The sequence below is a fragment of the Microcaecilia unicolor genome, chromosome 2 (genome assembly GCF_901765095.1).
Source record: "Microcaecilia unicolor chromosome 2, aMicUni1.1, whole genome shotgun sequence".
NCBI lineage: Eukaryota > Metazoa > Chordata > Amphibia > Gymnophiona > Siphonopidae > Microcaecilia > Microcaecilia unicolor.
In genome coordinates, this window is record NC_044032.1 from 271689882 (window position 1) to 271713190 (window position 23309).

Genomic DNA, 23309 nt, shown 5'->3' on the forward strand with positions numbered 1-23309 from the left:
TGTCCCCCTCCAAATTAAAATTAAATGAAAATTGTGGCCTCTGTTTCTAATTAGCAGCAGTCACATGTTTCAGTTTACAAAAATGGCAGAAATATATTTGAAAGTCCAGTAAATTGGTAGTTCACAGTTTATACATGTAAAGTGTCAGCATTCCCTCGTGTAAATAGCTGTTGATGTTTTCCACATTTATATTTTGTAAAATGGATGCTCCTGTCACACTCTTAGCGATACACATGTGTATTCCTGCATGAAGTTTAGAACAGGGTCTACATCGGCAGATCATTTTCTAAAATACTACTGGAATTGTACACATCCCAAATTGGACATCTCAATTCTGATTTCTACATTCTATCTAAAGTGGGAATGAAACTATGAATCAAAATTTGACTCTTTTCTTTGCAATCAATGCTCTTGGGTGATCATGTGGAAGTTTATTTAGATTCTTCGAGTACAATGACATCATCCAAGAGCAATGCCTAGTCCATCAATAATGAATTGCTTGTGTAAAAACATAAGGTTTAATTAGCTGTAAAAGTATGGGTAAATTGTTATGAAGAATCCAGTCTTGAGTAATCTAATTACCATGCCAATTAGCATGGGAGAAAAAGATATTTTCACAATAGTTAGAACTGATGCCACTACAAACACATATTCCTCTTTGTTTTCCTATTAATATTAATTACCATAAAGCTAACTAAAAGAAAATTTGCATTCAGATTTGCTTTTCTATATTATTATACTTACAACATATGAGTCAGGAATATAAAATATTGACTATTATATATGTAGTTTTGATCATACTCCATAGCAACAAACATGGCTCGCAAAAAGCTGGCAAACATGGTTCTTACCCAGTTTACTAACTGCCCAGAGAGGTATAGAAGGTGGAAATCCAATTTTAAGGATGCCACAGCAATCATGAAACTCATGCCAGTGCAAGAGATGAACTTGATGTTAAAGTGGCTAGGAGCTGTGTCAGTCGTGTGTAAAGAGGTTACCAGATGTATATCTGCATGACCCTTTAAGAGGTTTGAAAGAAATGTAGGAGAAATGTCATGCCCCCATTTGTACTGCACAGAATTACTGTCCTTTTTACAGGTTTTGTTTTCAAACTGATTATTTTTCCCTGTAGAAATTGAATCACATTCATTTTTTTCCTATAGATACAGAATGAGAGAAAAGTCTAAGGGCTCCTTTTACGAAGCCACACTAACGATTCTGGCATGGCAAAGGCGATGAAGCCCATTTGCCACACCAGAATTGCTAGTGCAGCTTTGTAAAAGGAGCCCTAAGTGAATCACGCTCTTATTGTCAATCAAATTTAGTCTTGGCAAACTCTTAGGATGTGCTGCATAGATTTAAAGCTCTGATGTCTTTAATTGGATTTAGAATAAAAATGCTATAAGTGTTATTATTTTCAGAGATAGGCATCCTCCAGTCCCCATGCACACCAATCCATTTGGTTTTCAGGATATCCTTCAAGAACATGCATGGGAGATTTGTGCACATATTCATACTGCTCAACAGTATATAGATATATCTCATGTATATTTGTTATGGCAGGGCTTCCCAAACTTGTCTTGGGGACCAACAGTCAGATGAGTTTTCAGAATAGTTAAAATAAATATACATAAAATAAAACTTGCATACCCTGGGTCTCCAGTGCAATACAGCTGCTTTATCTCATGCATATTGATTATGGACATTCTGGTTGTGGGGTCTCTAGGCCAAGTTTGGGAAGCCCTACATTAGGAATATCTTGTAAACCTGACCCACGGGGACTGGAAGTTACCTAAGCTAAGGTTGGTGCAAGGATATTTAGTGCCTTAGGCAAACCATTAATCTTGTAGACAACTCCTCCCATATGCTCACAACCATGCTCCCACCCACAGTCCAGTTCTGGCCTCACTTGCATCCTACCAGCTTGGCTGCCCTGGAGGACCTAAACCAGCACTTTCACAACTGCTCAGTCCCTGTGACCAGCAGGAGAAATTTAGCTTAATAGTGTGCCAGCTTCCTCTGCTCCGTGGGGTCAATCTTGTGATATGGGCCACAAGGATCTCATGTGCAGAAGAGAAAACAGCATCATTAATTGCCCTCCTTTCTGCCAGCCATAGGAGCCAAGCTGCTGGTATAAGCTCTGGGGTAGTGCCTCTGGGAGGGTAGGAGGAAGAAGGCAGGAGACTTAAAATACCTGTCTGCCAGCTTTTGCTACCTCCAGAATTTCAGCACTTGAAGCAACTGACTGGTTTCCCTAATGGAAGCAACGGCCCCAGGCTATCTCTACGTATCTTTGGAGGCCCCCACTTATTACTTCTTAAGATGTCTACGAAAAAGACACTTGCCTATTTTTGTAAGTTCTCCCATAAATTATTACAACCAGCATCGTAACAATCAGAATGTGGCTTTGGCTAATCTTATAAAACTATAGACAACCTATTAAAACAGTTTATAACATATGAACCTATTTTCCAGATATTGTAGGTAAAATCCAATACTTCACATTTTGTGAAATATCACTTATTTCTTTTCCATAGATTATTTCAACATTTTTCTCCAGGCAGGCATTTTATGAATGCCAGAAAATGGTCCCAAGGAGGAATAAGACCCGAATATTGAGAGTAGTAAATACATGAGCCTGAGGCATCCATCTGCCCATTAACAAAGAGTACTCTCCAAAGACCGGCAGAAAAGTTAAAATAAAATACATCATCATTGTAATAATAATAAAAAAGCAATTGTGTTCAAGTGTTAGAAAGTCTCCTGCTGCCTAGGTGCTAATATGAAACTGAAGCCTGATGTGGGTGTGTGCATTCAGATTGCCTGTACTAAAACATCTAGAGACATCTCATCATGAAGCTGACTGCAAGACCTAAAGCAGGAACACTCACAGAATGATAATTCTGCAGAATAATCTGTGACACAATGCACCACAATCAACTAAGTTTGAATGGAATAATGCTGACTTCTGCTGGCATTGCACCTTATTTATTAAGCATTTTCTCCACAGATACAGAATGGAAAAAAGCATTATTAAATCGGGCCTTAAATCCTGTTACTCTATGGAAACAACATTTTATAACAAATGTTCAGTTACTTGTACAAGAGTTTGACTCATATTTTCAGATTCACGTTCTTTATAGTTTGCATAGTAGATGATGGCAGAGAAAGACTTGTACAGTCCATCCAGTCTGCCCAACAAGATAAACTCATATGTGCTACTTTATATCTATACCTGACCTTGATTTGTATCTGACATTTTCAGGGCACAGACCGTAGAAGTCTGCCCAGCACTAGCCCCGCCTCCCAACCACCGGTGCTGCCACCCAATCTCTGCTAAGCTTCTGAGGATCCATTCCTTCTGAACAGGATTCCTTTATGTTTATCCCACGCATTTTTGAATTCCGTTACTGTTTTCATCTCCACCAACTCCCACGGGAGGGCATTCCAAGTATCCACCACTCTCTTCGTGAAAAAATACTTCCTGACATTTGTCTTGAGTCTGCCCCCTTCAGCCTTATTTCATGTCCTCTACCACCTTCCCGTCTCCCAAAAAGGTTTGTTTGCGGATGAATACCTTTCAAATATTTGAACATCTGTACCATATCACCCCTGTTTCTCCTTTCCTCCAGGGTATACATGTTCAGGTCAGCAAGTCTCTCCTCATACGTCTTGTAATGCAAATCCCATACCATATTCTTTCTTTAAAATAACTTACATTTCAAAGTCAGCCATCATGAGGTTGATTTTCATCCAAATAAGTTCATCTGAAGGTAACCAAGTAAATTGACCAGTTTATCTTTAGCCAGATATTCACCATGGTTAACAGTGTTGACCAATTTGTTAGTTACATTTCTGAGGTCAGATTTAGGCTTGTCAATTATAGGGCTGCACTTATCCAGCTTTAGCTGTGCAGGGCCTACAACCATGCTACCAAGCTAAATTTTAAAAGTCTACCTTTGAAAAGCCAAAGCCTACCCTGTCCCCTTTCATATCTGGATAAATTTCAGCTGGACACTGATACTGTGTCAAGGAAGATATTAGCTGGATGGGGGGGGGGGGGGGGGGGAGCTGGAGGGTGTGTAATACACTTGCCACCCTGTCTCTCCATAACAAGAAATACATGAGGAATAGACCACATTCAATTACACTTACAGCCTGCCACCAGCATCATCTTGAATAGTGAAGCACTTGTAAGGTTCCATTTGTATATAGTCACAATATCTTCACTAGCATATACTTAAAGATTCAAAGATTTTTTTTTTCAGTTATCCTTATGTCCTTTAATTTGTGCAAAATCCCAGGGGTCTTATGTGATAACTATACTGCAATTTGTGCCTTTAAGCTGGCCTTCTTTCAAATTAAAGGACCCGTTTACTAAGGCACATTAGTGTTTTTAACGTGCCTACAATTAGTGCGAGCAGTAACCGTGTAGGCGCCTATAGGGATATTATAGCCATGTACATAGTTAACATGCATACATGGTTAACACGTGTTAAAAATGCTAACGTGCCTATAAAGCGGCTTAGTAAACAGGGCCTTAAATTGGAAATCTGGCCTTAACCACTCTGTACCTGGGGTCCATAGGCTTCATTGCTTGGGTTCTACCCCAAGGATCAAGTCTAGGAATAATATTTGCAGTGGATTGAGACCCTCTGTCGCTGCTATGAAGAATGCAGTCTGAATCCAAGAGAGGAGCCACAAGGCTAATCTGTGACTGGCACCCTGAACCCCTCCACCCCAGCCACCATAGTAATCTATCTGGAGTAGGCTCTGTTTGTGGAGTCTATCTCTAGCAACTGGAATAGGCAGAGCTGGTAATCGGGCAGCGCAGCATGCTGCCTGGTTATCGCCAGAGCCTTTACCACATCCTAGCTAGAAGAAAGTAAGGGCTCCCCCAGGAAATGGCCGCATGCCACTGTCTTTGCTTAGGGTGTGGCTATTTCCTTCCCCTTTAACAAAAAAAGCCTTTTACCCCAGCAGTAAAAGGCAGCCTTGGTGCATGGCAAACCTGTGTGCCAATGCCACCACAGGGCCCTTTTTACCCCTGGTAATAGGAGCCCAAAATTATGAAAAAATAGACAAACATCGTTGAATGGGACAAAGTCAGCATGGGTCCAGACAAGGGAAGTCTTGCCTCACCAATTTGCTTCATTTCTTAAAGCGTGAATAGATATTTCTTTGAAAGCATGAGCCGGTTGACGTAGTATATCTAGATTTTCAGAAGGCTTTTGACAAAGTTCCTCATAACAGACTCCTGAGAAAATTAGAGTGTCATAGGATAGGAGGCAATGTCCTTCTGTGGATTAGGAATTGGTTATTGGACAGAAAACAGATGGTAAGATTAAATGGCCATTTTTCTCAATGGAGGAGGGTGAAAAGTGGGGATCTGTACTGGGAACAGTGCTTTTTAACATATTTATAAATGATCTGGAAATTGGAATGATAGGAGAGGTAATTAAATTTGCAGATGGCACAAATCTATTCAAAGTAGTCAAAACACATACAGACAGAAAAATTAGGAAACTGGAAGACTGGGCATCTAAATGGCAGCTGAAATTTAATGTGGACAAATGCAAAGTGATGCACATTGGGAAGAATAATCCCAATCATAGTTACCTGCCTACGTCAGCACCCAAGAAAAAGATCTAGGTGTCATTATAGACAATATACTGAAATCCTCTTCCCAGTGTGTGGCAGTGGCCAAAAAAGCAAACAGGATATAGTATAGTAGATGACGGCAGAAAAAGACCTGCACGGTCCATCCAGTCTGCCCAACAAGATAAACTCATATGTGCTACTTTTTGTGTATACCTTACCTTGATTTGTACCTGTCCTTTTCAGGGGACAGACCGTATAAATCTGCCCAGCACTATCCCCACCTCCCAACCACCAGCCCCGCCTCCACCACCGGTTCTGGCACAGACCGTATAAGGATGCTAGGAATTATTAGGAAAGGGATGGTAAATAAGACCAAGAATATTATAATGTTTCTTAACAATATTGATCTTTGGATGGAGGAAGTGACGTCACCGTATAGCATGGTGGTCTAGCTCTGCTGCTCCCATACCCAACACCGATTTTTGGGGTAAAATCGCGAATCAACAACCGATAAACGGGGTTTGGATGAGCGGATCCTGCCACTAAACAACTACAGCCATGAGCAAAACAGTTTCAAGCCGGAAAAAAGATGCGGGCGGAGCGGAGAAAAGTGTGGCGCCTAAGGCCGCTAAACGCCACGAGTCTCCAGGGCGTGCTTCCCTTTCGGACTCGGACTCCGCTTTGTCTATGTCAGAAGCGCGAGCACCTCCCTTGAAAAAAGGCATCTCCAGCGAACTCAGAAAATTTCTATCTAATATTCAGACTGAAATTAAGCAGTCCAAAGATGAAATCTTAGAGCGGATGGATACCTTAAGCGCTGACCTCCGTGAGTTAGGCGGTAGAGTGGAAGAAGCTGAGCTGAAACTTGACGAACACGCTGAGTCCCTGAGCAAACATGCTGAACTTCTCCAGGAAATGGAACACAAGCATGCACACTTGGAATATAAGATGGATGATCTCGAGAACAGGGGCCGGAGGAACAATCTCCGCTTCCGTGGTGTGCCTGAGGGCGGTGACACAGAGAACGTGGTTGAAATAGTGCAAACGTTGTGCTTAACTCTGCTGGGCCCTGAAGCGGGTGAGATGCGATGTGAGTTGGATAGAGCCCACAGAGTGCTGGGGGCGCGTAAAGAACAGCAGACCCGCGATATAATAGTGCGTTTCCACAAATACGAAATTAAGGAAAAAATTCTGGCGGCCGCTAGAACGACTGAGCGCTTGGAATATGGAGGGACCCGCATTCAGGTTTACCAGGATTTATCGCAATACACATTGCAATTAAGAAGACAGATGAGACCAGTGCTGGAGGCCTTGAACAAACATAAAATACCTTATAGATGGGGATTCCCCTTCGCTCTCCTTTTTACCCTGAAGGGTAACAAACAGAAGGTACAAACTCTACAGGAGGCTTGGGAGGCCCTATATGCTGCGGAACTGGTTTCTGTAAAGTCTCCACCTGGGGCAGTAGCGCCTACCACCCGAGCGAAGCTCCAACGGTGGCAAAGAATTCCAGAGTCGACAAAGCGTGGCACTCAGAAGCGCTGAGATGGACTGAGTAGGTTGGACTGACTCCATAAGCCCAGGTCACCAGGGACATGGTGTAAGGAAAATACACTACTCTGGCCTGGCAGAGGTACCTATTTTGTACTGTATATTATGAATGCGGGTGAGGATTCTGCACATAGGTATAAAAAAAAAAAAAATGTGTTAAGTTCATGGATGGCTGTACTGGTAATGGTGGAGGGTAAAAGGAATTAGCTGAAGGATGGAACGGGAGAGTTAGTTGTTTGATTCGATAAGGCAGGGTTGGGGGGACGGATGTGGGGTTGGGACTGTGTGAAGGGTGGGGAACTTCCTCAAATCCCACTTGGAGGTCATGGTCTTTCAAGTGGTGAAAAAGGACGGGATAGGGGGGGAAGTGGCTAGGGGAGAGAGGGATAAAGGGGGTAGGGAAGGACGTGGCTGGCAATTAAGATTACACAATCTACGACACTATACAGAGTGGTCTTGGAGGGATAAAGCTCCTTAAGAACGATACTCCATTTAATGAAGGGTACAGGTTTAAAAATCTTATCTTATAATGTAAAAGGCCTTAACATGCCTCAGAAACGGCAGAAGTTTTATAAAGAACTGGGACAGCTTAGACCACATGTGGCTCTCCTTCAAGAAACACACTTGAGGGGAAGGCACGAAAGATTTCTCTCCTGCTCGGACTACCCGGTGGCGTATTTCGCCTCTGCGGCAGGGCCCAGAAGGGGAGGTGTGGCAGTTTTGATACATTCCACAGTGGGGGCGCAGGTGCTTAGGATCAAGAGGGACCCGGGTGGACGCTATATTTTTTTGCATGTTAAAATTGACCAGGTGGACCTCACTATCGCCTCTATCTATGCCCCAAACGAGGGACAAGCAGGTTTTATTGAGAAAGTTAAAAATTCATTGACCTCCTTTGCACAGGGCTCCTTAATTATAGGAGGAGACTTTAATACAGTGATGAACCCAGGCATGGATCGCTCTGGAGCCTCTAGAACGGAGGGACAGAGGGATGCGCAAGCGCTGAGATCTTTAACTCAATCTTTGGGCACGGTAGACCTGTGGAGGGTTCATAATCAGAGGGTGCGAGACTATACGTTCTATTCCCCAGTGCACCAATCCTATTCCCGCATAGATTATATCCTAGTCGATGTTGCCTTAGCGGAAAGAGGCCCGGAAGCAGGAATAGGTAGCATGACTTTGTCAGACCATGCCCCGATTTGGGTAACTTTACCCCATATTAGAACCGAGAGCAAGGACAAAAGATGGGCACTAAACGTTAATATTCTGCAAGATGAGGCAGCTGTGGTGGGATATAAAAAAATGTTGAAAGAATACTTTGAGTTTAATTTGAATTCTGGACCTTCACTCAGCACAATCTGGGATACTATGAAGGCAGTTTCTCGTGGATATTTTTTGCAACTGGCCAGTAAGAAAGCAAAAGCCCGTAAGGCACAGATAGCAAGCTGTATGGAGAACATTCGTTTGCTGGAAGCGCAGTATAAGGCAACTGGGTCCTCGCAGACCCTGAAAGAACTAAGTGATCAAAGATTAATACTCGATTCTATCTACTCTGAGCAACTTAGCATGTTATATGCAAAGAGCAGGTTGGGCTCATACGAGTTCGCCAACAAAGCAGGGCGTCTTCTAGCTATAAAGATGCGTAGGCAAAAAGTAGACAAAACTATCTTAAAGATTAGGGACAGGGCTGGGAAAGATCTTGATAAATCTGAGGACATACGTAGGAGATTTGGGGAATTCTACCAGGCCTTATATGCTAGGGAACTCAATCCATCTATGGAATTAGTAGACCACTATGTACAGGACAGCGAGTTGTCCTCCTTGAATCATCAGCAGCAGCGACTGTTAGATGAGCCGGTCACCCCTAAGGAAATTCAAGAGGCTATTAGAAGTCTACCATCGAGCAAGTCGCCTGGTCTGGATGGACTGCCTAATGAGTTCTATAAGCAATTCGCATCCGAGTTAGCCCCTCTCTTGGCTGACTTGTTTAATCAAGTGGGAAAGGGCGGATCCTTGCCCCTGTCAATGATGGAGGCTTGGATAGCAGTAATACCCAAGCCTGGAAAAGATCATATGGAATGTGGATCTTATAGACCTATATCAGTGTTAAATGCTGATGTAAAAATCTTGGCTAAGGTGTTAGCTAATTGAGTGGTGCCAGTTCTACCAGTGCTCATCCATCCAGATCAGGTGGGCTTTGTCTCATACCGGAAAGCAATGGATAATATCAGAAGAGCGGTTGACCTTATGTACTTGGCAAAAAGAACCCAGAAACCATTATGTCTTCTAAGTTTGGACGCAGAAAAAGCCTTTGACCGGGTTCACTGGCCCTTTATGCATAGAGTCCTTGAGACGATGGGGTTTGGATTACAGTTTAGGAGATGGATCCAGGCTTTCTATAATACCCCAAGGGCATGTGTCCGGGTCAACGGAAGCAATTCAGACTTATTTACGCTTTACAGAGGAACTAGACAGGGCTGCCCTCTTTCACCTTTGCTGTTCGCTATGGTGATGGAGCCCTTTGCGGCTCGGTTGCGCCTGGACCCCAATATCTCAGGAGTTAGAGTGGCAGACAGAATCCATAAATTGGCCCTTTTTGCGGACGATGTCCTACTGTTTGTTACTCGCCCACTAACCACATTCCCGCATTTAGAGCGATTGATAGATGAATACTCAGCTGTGTCTGGCTTTAAAGTCAACATGGCTAAATCCGAAGCCCTAAATGTAACCCTTCCAGAGGAGGTGGTGGATTCTTTAAAGATCTCTTCCCCTTTTCGATGGGCTCATAAACAACTTAGATACCTGGGGGTGAATCTGACTAGGACATTCTCTGAGTTGTTTAACGCAAATTATAAGGGGCTAGGCAAAATTATTAGGGCTGATTTAGAGCGCTGGGGAGACATGCAATTTTCATGGTTTGGGAGAATAGCTATTCTTAAAATGAATATTCTACCTAGGCTGCTATATCTTTTCCAGGTGCTGCCTGTGATGATGCCCAGACGATTTATAACATCCTTACAAGACACACTTGTGCGGTTCGTCTGGGCAGGAAAGCGTCCAAGACTAGCGAGATCACTGCTATATAGGGATAGGAAAAGAGGAGGGCTGGGGGTACCCAATCTCGCTTGGTACTACAGAGCGGCACAGGGGAAGGCAGCACTTGAATGGCATCAAGAATACCCAGATAGACAATGGGTACAAATAGAACAATACTCACTGGGAGACACACCGTTGAGCGCATTAATGTGGCTACCTAAGACATTTAGAAGTATGGGAGAGGGAACTTGCTCATCAGTGGAGGTAACACTACACTATTGGGACAGAATGTTTCCCAAGAAACAATGCATCCTGACCCAGAATACACCAATAGCATATACAGTGGTGGAAATAAGTATTTGATCCCTTGCTGATTTTGTAAGTTTGCCCACTGACAAAGACATGAGCAGCCCATAATTGAAGGGTAGGTTATTGGTAACAGTGAGAGATAGCACATCACAAATTAAATCCGGAAAATCACATTGTGGAAAGTATATGAATTTATTTGCATTCTGCAGAGGGAAATAAGTATTTGATCCCCCACCAACCAGTAAGAGATCTGGCCCCTACAGACCAGGTAGATGCTCCAAATCAACTCGTTACCTGCATGACAGACAGCTGTCGGCAATGGTCACCTGTATGAAAGACACCTGTCCACAGACTCAGTGAATCAGTCAGACTCTAACCTCTACAAAATGGCCAAGAGCAAGGAGCTGTCTAAGGATGTCAGGGACAAGATCATACACCTGCACAAGGCTGGAATGGGCTACAAAACCATCAGTAAGACGCTGGGCGAGAAGGAGACAACTGTTGGTGCCATAGTAAGAAAATGGAAGAAGTACAAAATGACTGTCAATCGACAAAGATCTGGGGCTCCACGCAAAATCTCACCTCGTGGGGTATCCTTGATCATGAGGAAGGTTAGAAATCAGCCTACAACTACAAGGGGGGAACTTGTCAATGATCTCAAGGCAGCTGGGACCACTGTCACCACGAAAACCATTGGTAACACATTACGACATAACGGATTGCAATCCTGCAGTGCCCGCAAGGTCCCCCTGCTCCGGAAGGCACATGTGACGGCCCGTCTGAAGTTTGCCAGTGAACACCTGGATGATGCCGAGAGTGATTGGGAGAAGGTGCTGTGGTCAGATGAGACAAAAATTGAGCTCTTTGGCATGAACTCAACTCGCCGTGTTTGGAGGAAGAGAAATGCTGCCTATGACCCAAAGAACACCGTCCCCACTGTCAAGCATGGAGGTGGAAATGTTATGTTTTGGGGGTGTTTCTCTGCTAAGGGCACAGGACTACTTCACCGCATCAATGGGAGAATGGATGGGGCCATGTACCGTACAATTCTGAGTGACAACTTCCTTCCCTCCGCCAGGGCCTTAAAAATGGGTCGTGGCTGGGTCTTCCAGCACGACAATGACCCAAAACATACAGCCAAGGCAACAAAGGAGTGGCTCAGGAAGAAGCACATTAGGGTCATGGAGTGGCCTAGCCAGTCACCAGACCTTAATCCCATTGAAAACTTATGGAGGGAGCTGAAGCTGCGAGTTGCCAAGCGACAGCCCAGAACTCTTAATGATTTAGAGATGATCTGCAAAGAGGAGTGGACCAAAATTCCTCCTGACATGTGTGCAAACCTCATCATCAACTACAGAAGACGTCTGACCGCTGTGCTTGCCAACAAGGGTTTTGCCACCAAGTATTAGGTCTTGTTTGCCAGAGGGATTAAATACTTATTTCCCTCTGCAGAATGCAAATAAATTCATATACTTTCCACAATGTGATTTTCCGGATTTAATTTGTGATGTGCTATCTCTCACTGTTACCAATAACCTACCCTTCAATTATGGGCTGCTCATGTCTTTGTCAGTGGGCAAACTTACAAAATCAGCAAGGGATCAAATACTTATTTCCACCACTGTAACCCATTATTCTTACCCGGCACTATAAAGGGGACATTCACAAAATGGCACAGAGCCGGGGTGCGGACCTGGGGACAGATGTTTGAAGATGACTCGGTGTTGTCTTTTAAGGCCTTAAAGGACAAATACCCTGAGGTAGAGGGAGATGAATTCGCCTATTGCCAAGTTGCCCACTTCTTGCAAACTAAAGCGGTGCGAGAGGTGATGTCGCGAAAGAAACTTGGGCTGGAAGAGATATGTGAGAAACTTGCGTCCTCCCGTGGCCTGATTGGTTACTTGTATCAAAACATAAGTTACCATTCATCTTATAAGGGAATGCACAGAAGAGGTTGGGAGAGGGAACTAGCCATACATCTGGAGGAGTCTGAGTGGGAGAGAATTGAGAGAAAAGTAGTGAGGCTATCGACTCATGTCCCTATGCAGGAGAATGCAGTGAAGGTTCTGTATAGATGGTACCTCACACCGGCCCGGTTGCAGAGGATCTTTCCAGACACGTCGGATGGGTGCTGGCGACGCTGTGGTCAAAAGGGTACAATGGGTCATGTGTGGTGGAACTGTAAAAAAATAAAAGCCTATTGGAGGGCGGTTCACTTTCGGCTGCAGAAATGGTTGGGGTGTAGGGTGCCACTGAGTCCCTTGGTGTTCCTGTTTTCGGCAAGAATTGCTGGTCTCTCGCTTGCCCAGCAGTCTTTGGTTGACCAGGTGGCGGGCACTGCCAGGGTGGTAGTGGCATCCCATTGGCGGAGAGAGGGAGTGCCCCCAATAACAAAATGGCTATACAAACTGAGGTATGTGAGAGAGATGGAGAGATTGATTGCCGAGCGCAAGCACCAGTTGGGTATTTGGCAATCGCTATGGCAATATATTCCTCCTGACGCTCTGTAACTAAAGGTCTATATGCTTAGAGAGTGTTCTGCATGGCCATAGCTAGCCGTGTCTTTTGGGAGAAAGTGGGGGGTGGGAGGGGGGTAGGGACTGGACAGGGCATTATTATATTATGTTAAAAATATAAAAAACACTCTAAAAAAATTACTGAAGTTTGGTAATGTACTTGTAGGCCAGTTGATACTGTTACTCGTTACAATATAGGCAGCACTATTAGACTTCTTGTATATGTAAAGCAGAAGTGCTGGCCTGTTGCTTGTATTATGTAAACTTTGTTCAAGTTCACTGACAATAAAGACTTCTTGCAAATAATAAAAAAACAATATTGATCTTTGTAGCTCTAACACCCGAATAGTCCTCAGCAGACTCCTGAGCACTGTCCTTCAATGTGCTTTTCACTTGATGAAAACCCTGGGAGTCGACACGAGGCCAAAAGGCAACATGCGGTACTGGAAGTAATGTTTCCCCAGCCAAAATCAAAGATACTTCCTGTGCCATGATCCTGTTTACCCCGCCTTTTCCCAAAAATCGAAACTGCAGAGTGCTGAAGCTTCATTTCTACAGAAACTGACCATGACGGCAGCGGCTATGACGCATCTCCACGCCCCCTAACTCCTCTCATATGAGGAAAGTCTAAAGAGGTTAGGGTTCTTCAGCTTCGAAAAGAGATGGCTAAGCGGGGGTTGGGTGGGAGATGATTGAAGGTTGAGGTCTACAAAATCCTGAGTGATGTAGAACAAAAAAGTGATTTGATTTGTCACTAAAAGTACAAAGACCAGGGGACATTCAATGAAATTACATGGAAATACTTTTAAAACAAATAGGAGGAAATATTTTGGAACTCAAAGAATCGTTAAGCTCTGGAACTCGTTACTGTAGGATGTGGTAACAATGGTTAGCGTATTTGGGTTTAAAAAAGGTTTGGACCAGTTCTAGGATGAAAAGTCTGCAGTCAGCTATTCAGATGCAGGATCAATAGCATGGAAAGTAGCTACTATTTGGGTTTCTGCCAGGCACTTGTGACCTGGATTGGTCACTGTTGGAAGAGACAATAGTGTGGATGTTTGAATATTTTATTGCACAAAATTTCAATAAATAGGACAATTTTAAAATGTTAAAAACAGATGTTAAAAACACACTGCTGTATTAAAACCAAGTAAAGTGCCGGAAACTGTTTAAAGTGCACAACCAAATGCAAAGTGCTGTGGTGGTAAAGTGTAAAATAATTTGCATTACAATTGATATAATATTAACTTAACTTTTTGTTTCAACAGTTTCAATTAATCTTCTCCTTTGAAGTGTGTATACCAGAATTAGACTCAAGTAAATTCAACAAGAACAGACATAACCTGGAATATTTGTCAGATAAATATTCCCTTTTTAAATTAACCCTTTAGCTTTTGTCTTTTACTTTTTTATTACCCTAATTTTCTCTTAAAGGACTGATCCTTTGTGGACCTATTATATCTTTCAGACATACCAGGACTACAGACCCTTCCCCAGATAAGTGTTTATACTCCTCTCTTGGTGTTTTGTTCTTCTTTAACGTATGAGTGCAATCATCACTTATCTGGAGCTTTCTCTTGACTGGGCTTTGGTCTTGCTTGCTTGGGAGCATGCTGTTCCCTGGAGACTTGGCACCTGTCTTTATACAGAACTCAGGAGGAAAAATCTTAATTCCTCACCTAGCAGTAGGCTTGAACTTTCTGGGTATGAGGTACTGTGGGCTACTAATTAATTAAAAGTAAAGTTTAATTATTTTCCCAACTAGGCTTCCTATTCCTTACAATGTCCCTATTCTATGGGATTCCAGCTGTTCTGGAAACTTGGTCCACACCTCCAGCACAAGCGCTCATTGATTCCTTAATTCTCACTTCAGGCAAACCACTTTCCTGCACTTCTAATGACTTCAACAAATATCTCTCAGCAGCAATTCAATCAGATCATCACTCTGGGAAAAGGCTGTCTAAGGCAGGAGATCCACCCTGACCAAGAGCACACTACTCACTTCAATCAAACCTCCTTCCTGCACCAGTGACTTTTCTCCAAGTCTATCACACTAGTGTGTTGCCAGTTTAAAGCAGAGCCTCCAATAATTTAAAGCCAGCTAAAAATCAGCTAACAGCTCTATTGAAAGGAGCTGACACCAGCTTAGCCTATTCAGTCAATCAAAGTCTTTCAGCACTTTAAATAAACATTTTCACACTTTAGCACTTGCAGCACTTCTAAATCTCTTTCACATCACAGAGCTGCTTATACACACTTTCACCCACTCCGAAGTCCAGAGCTCCACTGGCAACATTTAAATTGCTGTTGCCCAGGTGATGGAGTTTCATTTGGGATCACGTGACCCTCCTGAGCCAATCAGACACAAGTGCGTGGAATGTTTGATTTTTTTTTAACTTCTGGAACATAGTGGGAATCGCCATCTTTAAACCCATTTTTCCATTGATTTCAATGGGAAAAATACTTTCCTTCTAAAACATAGTCAACATTACACAAAATTTCAATAAAAATCACACAGACACCCATGTCATGTCTAGCACAATTCAGTCAATGTTGTAAAATTTAAAAAACACTTTCTGTTACTATACTACACAATTTCAGCAAAAATTAACCCTAAAATCCAAATAATTTTTTTTCAAAATTTCAATAAGGGTTAACTTAATTTTACACTTGTGGGCGCAATTGTCGGATTTCAAAAATCCACGTCCTAAGCAGAGCTAGACCCTCCACACCACAACTTGCTAAAATAACCATTAAAAATAATTTTTACAAATCTTAAGCAACTGAGCCTACATGAAGAGGACCTCAGGACTCCCCAACCATAAAAAGAAAAAAAGAAAATTGTAAAAACAATTCCTCGCAGCCCCAGAAATTTACCACAAAAAATGGCCCAAATAAAATTAAATAAAATAAGCCCGAGGTCAAAAGACCTCTTACCTTGATATGTAGAACTTCATCAGGGTGCCCCCACCATCGGTCTACATCCAGACCGACTTCATTCGGTATTGGCACCTGCCCACGACCTGTTGCAGCAGGCCGCTGGGTATGCTTTAAAATTTAGGCCACAGCTTCACTGAGGCCTACTAGAGCACCGACATGTGCTATCTGGTATGCGCTAACCACCGCACATGTGCAGTAGCTCCAGGAGGCCAGGCCCGAAGCCGGCCACTTTCCTGCAGACCTTGCCTGCATTCCCCCTCATTGAGGCAGTGTGCTTGGTCGTGCCTGCTGCATTTTTGCTGCCTCCAGTCTCCACATGCCCCAGGAACCAAAATGGGTCCCAACAATGTGAAAAGTGGTCTGGACCATATCTGTACTGACTCATAAATACCTCGGACCATCCTAGCAGCATCAGGGCTTCTCTTGCCCTCTAAACTGGCCAGATTGTCTGTATGTGGGAAGTTTGCATTCGGTGTACTTACAGTTTTGGTGTTAAGTAAGTTGTTTATTAGTTTGTATAATTTCTTTGTGTCTTTGTAATCTGTGCTTATTCGTTCTCTGTAGAAGTTTCTTTTGGATTGTCTTAGTTTATATTTGTATTTTGTTTGACTTTCTTTCCAGGCCTTTAGTGATTGTTCGTTTTTGTTTTTTTCCAGTTTCGTTCTAATTTTCTTAGTTTGCATTTTTAGAAATTTTAGTTCTTCGTTAAACCAGAGTATTATATTGCGTTTTTGTGCTGATTTTGTACGTATGGGCGCTATTTTGTTGAGGATTGCGTTGCATCGTTCATCCCACATTTTTAAATCAAGTCTCTGGTATTATATTCAGTTTTTGTTTTTAATGTCTGTGTATGTTTTTATGGTGACAGATCCCTGATGCAGACATTCGCCGAAACATGGGCTGTGCCGGGTCCTTGAATAAACAGTGTTTCCTCTGCAGTTTGGTTCCACCTTGTGATTCCATATGTGGCTGATTACACTTTTTTTTATTGTGTTTCATTTACTTATACCAGCATGGTACATGGGAAAGAGCCTACCCTGGAGAAACATGCTCAGATCATAATTCTATACAAAGAAAAAATACCAATAAGAGCAATTGCAAAGAAGTTGAAGTTGCTCATTCAACTGTGATAGCAATGGTCAGATGAAATGAAGAGCTGAATAGTTTTCAGACTTGGGGATGCTCAGGTCGACCAAGAGCTATGGATGTATAAATGGACAATGCAAACATAAAAGAAACTAAATATTCCCCAAGAGCATCATCAAGTGTTATTAGAGCCAGAACTGTAAGTAGTCAACTGAAGAAGCCAAGAAACAGGACAATACACAGGAGATTATTTGATGCTAGACTTCGATCTTCTCAGCCTGCTCAAAAACTGAACTGTCTGCCAAAAAATATCAAAAATTGGCTCACTTTTTGTCAAAAGTATAAGTAGTGGACAGCTAATCAATGGGAGTGAATTATGTTTTCAAATGAAAGCACTTTCACTCAGTTCTACAGCTTCTGTACACATGTAAGGAGACCTTGAAATCAGAGACAACTTGAGGTATGTTATATCCACAGTGAAACAAGCACCAAAGGATATGGTTCGGGGTGCAGTATCAGGATCTGGTTGAGCAGGGCTGTGGATTATGTCGAAGAATACCATAATCAACGGAACTGTTTATTTGAATGTTTTAAAGGAGAAACTGCTAAACTTTATGCTAATTCACAACATAAAATACCAGTCACAGTGGCAAAGATTGTAAGTATATATTTCTCTGGAACCACAGTTAGAACACCAATATATAAAGCTGGTTCCTAGTTCATCAACTTATACACTACCACAATTCTTCAACATTTATATTGTTCATCTGTTTTAATGGTGACCTCAGCGGTGCTCATTGCTAATACAAGAGAGAAGCAATGTATCCAGCACCCACCTCTTCATTGGCTCACCCGATTACCATATATCAAAATATCTTTATATTTAATTTTTGAAATTCTTAACTCAATACTTAAATACTCACCTTTTTTAGATATGTCAGACTTGGGGGTTAAAACGTTTGACACGCATGTTTCGCCCATATACGAGCTGTCTCAAGGACAATCCCCTTAAGCCGTCTTCAGCCTCAAGGACAGCTAAAGTAATAGTATTAGTATCGGAGAGCAAAATTTGTCAATAGAAATACAACTCAAAATCTGCAGAAGACAGGTTAGTGGCAGTGCTTCCTTATAATAGAGCAGCCATATTTGTATCATCACTGATATATAAATATTGGGACATTCTATCACTCCATGCCTGCTTCCATGAGCACCCCATAGTGGCTTACCACCGGGGGAAGACTATAGGTGAGATCCTGTCTTATAAACGTTTTGGACTATAATACTTTAGATCAAGTGACAGGACAGCAATAACAGGATTACGTTTGAGCGTCCCTAATAAACAACGGACTATACTAGTGCATACAAACTCCTCATGTGACACTGAAAATGTGGTATATGCCATTGTGTGCCCATGTGATCTAATTTATGTGGGCTTTTCATCTCGCCCAATAAAACAGCAACTATTAGAGCATAAGTCACGCATACACACGAGGACATTACTCGCACCTTTAGTACAACATTGGTTAAAGCCCACAAGGTTTCGGGCATTCGCTGGAGAGTCATAGGTAGAGTTGTTCGGGGACAGGAGGGTGGTGATAACCCGAAGATCTTAAATTTTAGAGAGCGAAGCTGGATATTTCATTTAGATACGGTAGCCCCTCGTGGTCTTAATCATCAATTGGAATGGAGCTCATTGCTATGACGTGGGGTTATTTGAAGGAAGTAACAGGCTTAAACAGGGAACTATTCTGAGTGGTGGGAATCGTAAGCAGGACTAGTTAAATACGTGGCTATGTGGACGCCATGTTAAGAAGGAAGAAATGATGACGGCGTACCACTAGTAAGTTCTAGTCTTGTGGCAGGTTATGTTAAGGTACTTAAATAAGATGATATGTTAGTACACTTGAATTAATGGATGTTTTTTTTTATTTAGAGTTGAACCGACCTTGACGCAGCAACTGTAAACATGCATGCCGGTCGTTCATTACAGTTAAGGATTCTGAGTGAACATTTATAAAGAAGCAATCGATATCAAGCCATCGCTAAGTTAAGTGATAATAAAGTACTACATAGAATGAGATTTAATGCTAAGGGTGAATGTTGAGTGAACCGATGAGGAACCAATGGCACATTAAGAATGGGGAGTAGTCGGGCCTCCCAATTAATGAAATGTTGCTGTAATTCACATTGAGCTACTGAGGTCCTTTTTGGTTAAGATTATGAGAACCATTCACAAAAATAAATGGGAAACAGAGAATAAGAAAAAAAGAAAAAAAGTGTCCTGAATGAGTAGTGTCCTATTAGCTGTTTAGGCGCTGGACATATTTTTGATGTTTGTAGAATGAACTATATGGCCCCCGCCGTTTTCTGAAGTGCTGTGGAAAATATAGTCAGCTTATATGGAACAAAAACTGTCAAGGCATAGCTGCTTCATGAACAGATACAGCTGGTAGAAACTTGGCCAGGCAACAGTCTAAATTTGAAGATTACTGAAAATGTGTGGACCATGATGAAGCAGAAAGCAGCCATACACAATCCAACATCTGAAGCAGACCTTGTACCCTGGATCAAAGCTGTGTGGACTCAGAAGACAATGCCAGAATACATACAGACAGTTATTAAGAACAAAGGACATCACTGTAAATACTGATACCTAGCCGAAAAAGTCTGCAGACAATCTGGTTGATATTCAAAGTGAGTTAACCAGCCAGGAATGGCCACCTACCAGTTAACTTGCTTGTATGAGGCTATCCGGTATTTTCAGTGTCACTTAACCCAGTTAGTGACACTCAAAATGACCGGTTAGCGCCGAAGTAGAAGCCGTGTACATCGGGGGTGTACTGGCGACGTTTCAGGGGTGGTGTTCGGTTAGCTCCCAATATTCAGAGCTAACCAGCTATGTTTAGCGCATAAATAGCTGTCCTATCTTTATGTTCTAGCCCATGGCTGGTTAAGTCTAAATATTGACTTAACCAGGCTGGCTTAATAAAAAAAAAAAAGAAATTAAATGTTGAAGCCTGCACAGGGCCAGACATTGAATTTATGGTTTTAGCGCCAGCAACAGACAAAAAAACACTGCCCGCTGCCATTTGAATATCGGCCTGAATGACTTTTGATGCTGAATACAACTGAGACAATTTGTATCTTTAAAATCTAATTTATTTCATGTGTATATTGTTATATATCAGTCATAACTAATGAAAATGGTGGTGGTCATTGGAGCCAGCTTTTCAAAATTATTGGAGGTGCTAAGTCCAATGGAAATAACCCTTCCCTGGACACATCCAAGGAATTTTCTTAATATTGGGGGTGCTCAAGCACCCACAGCACCCACAGAGTCGGCTCCAATGGTGGTGGTCACAAACCTTTGGCCATGACGTGTAATATTCCTTAAAGGAAAATAGGTGTCTACTTTCTTTTACAGATTAGGTGCAACCTAGAATTCCCCTCCTTCCTACCCCCATAAGAGTACTTTTGTCATTTATGTATGTTCTCTGATCTTAGAAGGGGGTGATATTTAAATGGCAAAAAAGAGATGAAAAAGAAAATAAACACAAGATTGCAAAATTCAACAAGCAGGAATAAGAGGCTTGAATCTTTATTATGGCTCAGAACTTAATCTGCAGGTGAGATCTAAGCAGTACAATGAAAATACACATGTTTTTATGGTTGAATCAGCATTTTCTTTTATCAATAAGTACCTTTGCAGTAAGCCAAAATGTATTTAGAAACCTTATGACAGCACTTTCATCAATACTATCTCAACAAAAAATGCCAGACAGCAAGATCATTTTAGAACATTTTAACCTGCAACTTATATTCTCTTCAAAATATCGATCAATGTAGTGGTGGCTTTCATTGAACTGCTATCAAGGATGCATTCCTTTAACTATATTTATTGGTAGTGGCATAAATTGGCATCTAATTTAATCAAGTCAGATCAAAGGTGATGGGCACTTTACAATGCTTTAATCTGACATCTCAAGAGCATATTTAACTGTCAAAATAGTATGATGTAAATCAAAAATACCATTTTTTGATATAAAATGACAGTGCAATATGCCTGACAGTTTTGCTTCCTTTATTTGCCCTGTAGCTATCAGACAAGTGACTCTGAAGTCACCTTCAAGTATGAAGAAATAAGCTGTGTGACAGTAATTTCCCCTCTGCCTGGAAATCAAGGTTCAAGGACCTATGTGAGCTTTCTGGTATACTGTGGGGATCATTTTTGAAAGAGAAAAATGTCCAAAAAGTGTCATAAAGCATCTTTTGAGCAGATTAGGACTGGCTTAGGGCATGCCTAACACTTGGACATTTTACAGCCATAATGAAACAAAACGAAAACGTCTAGGGCGAAAACTTCAATGTTTTGGTCTAGACCTGTTTTTATAATGAATAAGACACAAAAGGATGCCCTAAATAACCAGATGACCCCCACCTTACTCCCTCAGTGGTCACTGAACACCTCCCACCCCCCAAAAATGTGAATAAAAATAGTACTCACCAGCCTCTATGACAGCCTCAGATATTATAGCCGGTCTATTAGAACAGCATGCAGGTCTGGTAGTGGTGGTTGGGTGCAGTGTGCTGTAGACAGGTGGATCGAGGCCCATACCTTCCCCCTACCTATTACACACGGTGGAAACTGCAATCCCTCCAAAACTCACCAGAAATCCACTGTAACCACATATAGGTGCCCCCTTCACCCATAAGGGCTATTGTAGTGGTGTACAGTTGGGGATAGTGGGTTTGGGGTGGTTTTTTGAGGGATCAGCAGGCAAGATAAGGGAGTAAAGGTGAGATGTGAATGTGGGAGGATTTATATGACGTCCACAGCAATGCCCCCTAGGGTGCCCCATTGCTCTCCTGAGATGTCTGGGGGACCAGTCAAAGTTGCCAGGGCTGTGGGTTTCCCGCACAATTGGGCTCCTTTCCGTGAGCCGCTGCGGGAAAAAATTGGCTGTGGGAACTTGGGCTGGTTTTTCGTGGCCGCGTTGCGGGTTTGGGCGCTTTTCCGGGGCTTCTATTAGTCCAATTTAGTCCAATAGAAGCCCCGCGGCGGGGTTGATGACAGGGGGCGGGGTTAATGATGTCAGAGGTGATATCAGGGGCGGGGTTGATAACGTTGGAGGCGGGGTTTGACGTTGGGCGGGTTTTGGGTCGGGAAAATATTTCCCATCTGGCAACACTGGGACCAGTGTGCTTAAAATGCTAGCCTCTCTTACATCCCAATGACTTGATTTTCTACATTTTTCACTTGTACTTTTTTTTTAATGGCCTTAAAAAATAAATACACAAAGCACAAAACCTTGTTACAAATGGTTAAAAAAGAAGATAGATATTTTGCAGTTTTGAAAATGGTCATGTTTTCTATTCAGATTAGGGATGTATAGTGCAAAACGTCATATCGAAAAAGTCCCTCCATGTGATATATATAGTCAATAGTGGTTTAAATGATCTCAGACATAATACAAGTCAACCACAGAACCGGTATTTTGCTGCAAACACATCAGAACTTCTATACAACTCATATTATTAACACAAAGAATCCATAGGTACAAAACAGTAAGTATATTTAGAAATGTTCTTGAAGCTTTAACCCAGGCAGCAAACTCTAAAAGGATAGCTAACACCTTAGACGTTTTTTTTTAATCAAACTGTTCCCTTATACTATTTCTGTGGATAACACTCTCATCCTTCCTGTCTCATCAGCTCGTAACCTTGGGGTCATCTTCGACTCCTCCCTCTCCTTCTCTGCACATATTCAGCAGACTGCTAAAACCTGTTGCTTCTCTCTCTATAATATCACCAAAATTCGCCCTTTCCTTTCTGAGCACACTACCAGAACCCTCATCCACACTCTTATCACCTCTCGCTTAGACTATTGCAACTTGCTTCTCACAGGTCTCCCACTTAGCCATCTCTCTCCTCTTCAATCTGTTCAAAATTCTGCTGCACGACTAATATTCCGCCAGTGTCGTTATGCTCATATTAGCCCTCTCCTCAAGTCACTTCACTGGCTTCCTATCCGTTTCCGCATACAGTTCAAACTCCTCTTATTGACCTATAAGCGCATTCACTCTGCAGCTCCTCAGTACCTCTCCACTCTCATCTCTCCCTACATTCCTCCCCTGGAACTCCGTTCACTGGGTAAATCTCTCTTATCTGCACCCTACTCCTCCACTGCTAACTCCAGACTCCGATCCTTTTATCTTGCTGCACCATATGCCTGGAATAGACTTCCTGAGACGGTACGTCAAGCTCCATCTC

General features: G+C 42.3%; 1 long non-coding RNA gene across 1 annotated transcript; it reads right to left on the reverse strand.

The window, feature by feature from the left end:
* Positions 1-5415: 5415 nt before the first annotated feature.
* On the reverse strand, positions 5416-18030 carry LOC115462419. Its single transcript, XR_003940840.1, has 3 exons — positions 17951-18030; positions 16320-16324; positions 5416-5430 (listed from the first exon to the last, which is right to left on the reverse strand). It is a non-coding gene; the product is annotated as an uncharacterized LOC115462419 (long non-coding RNA).
* Between the last annotated feature and the right edge of the window lie 5279 nt (positions 18031-23309).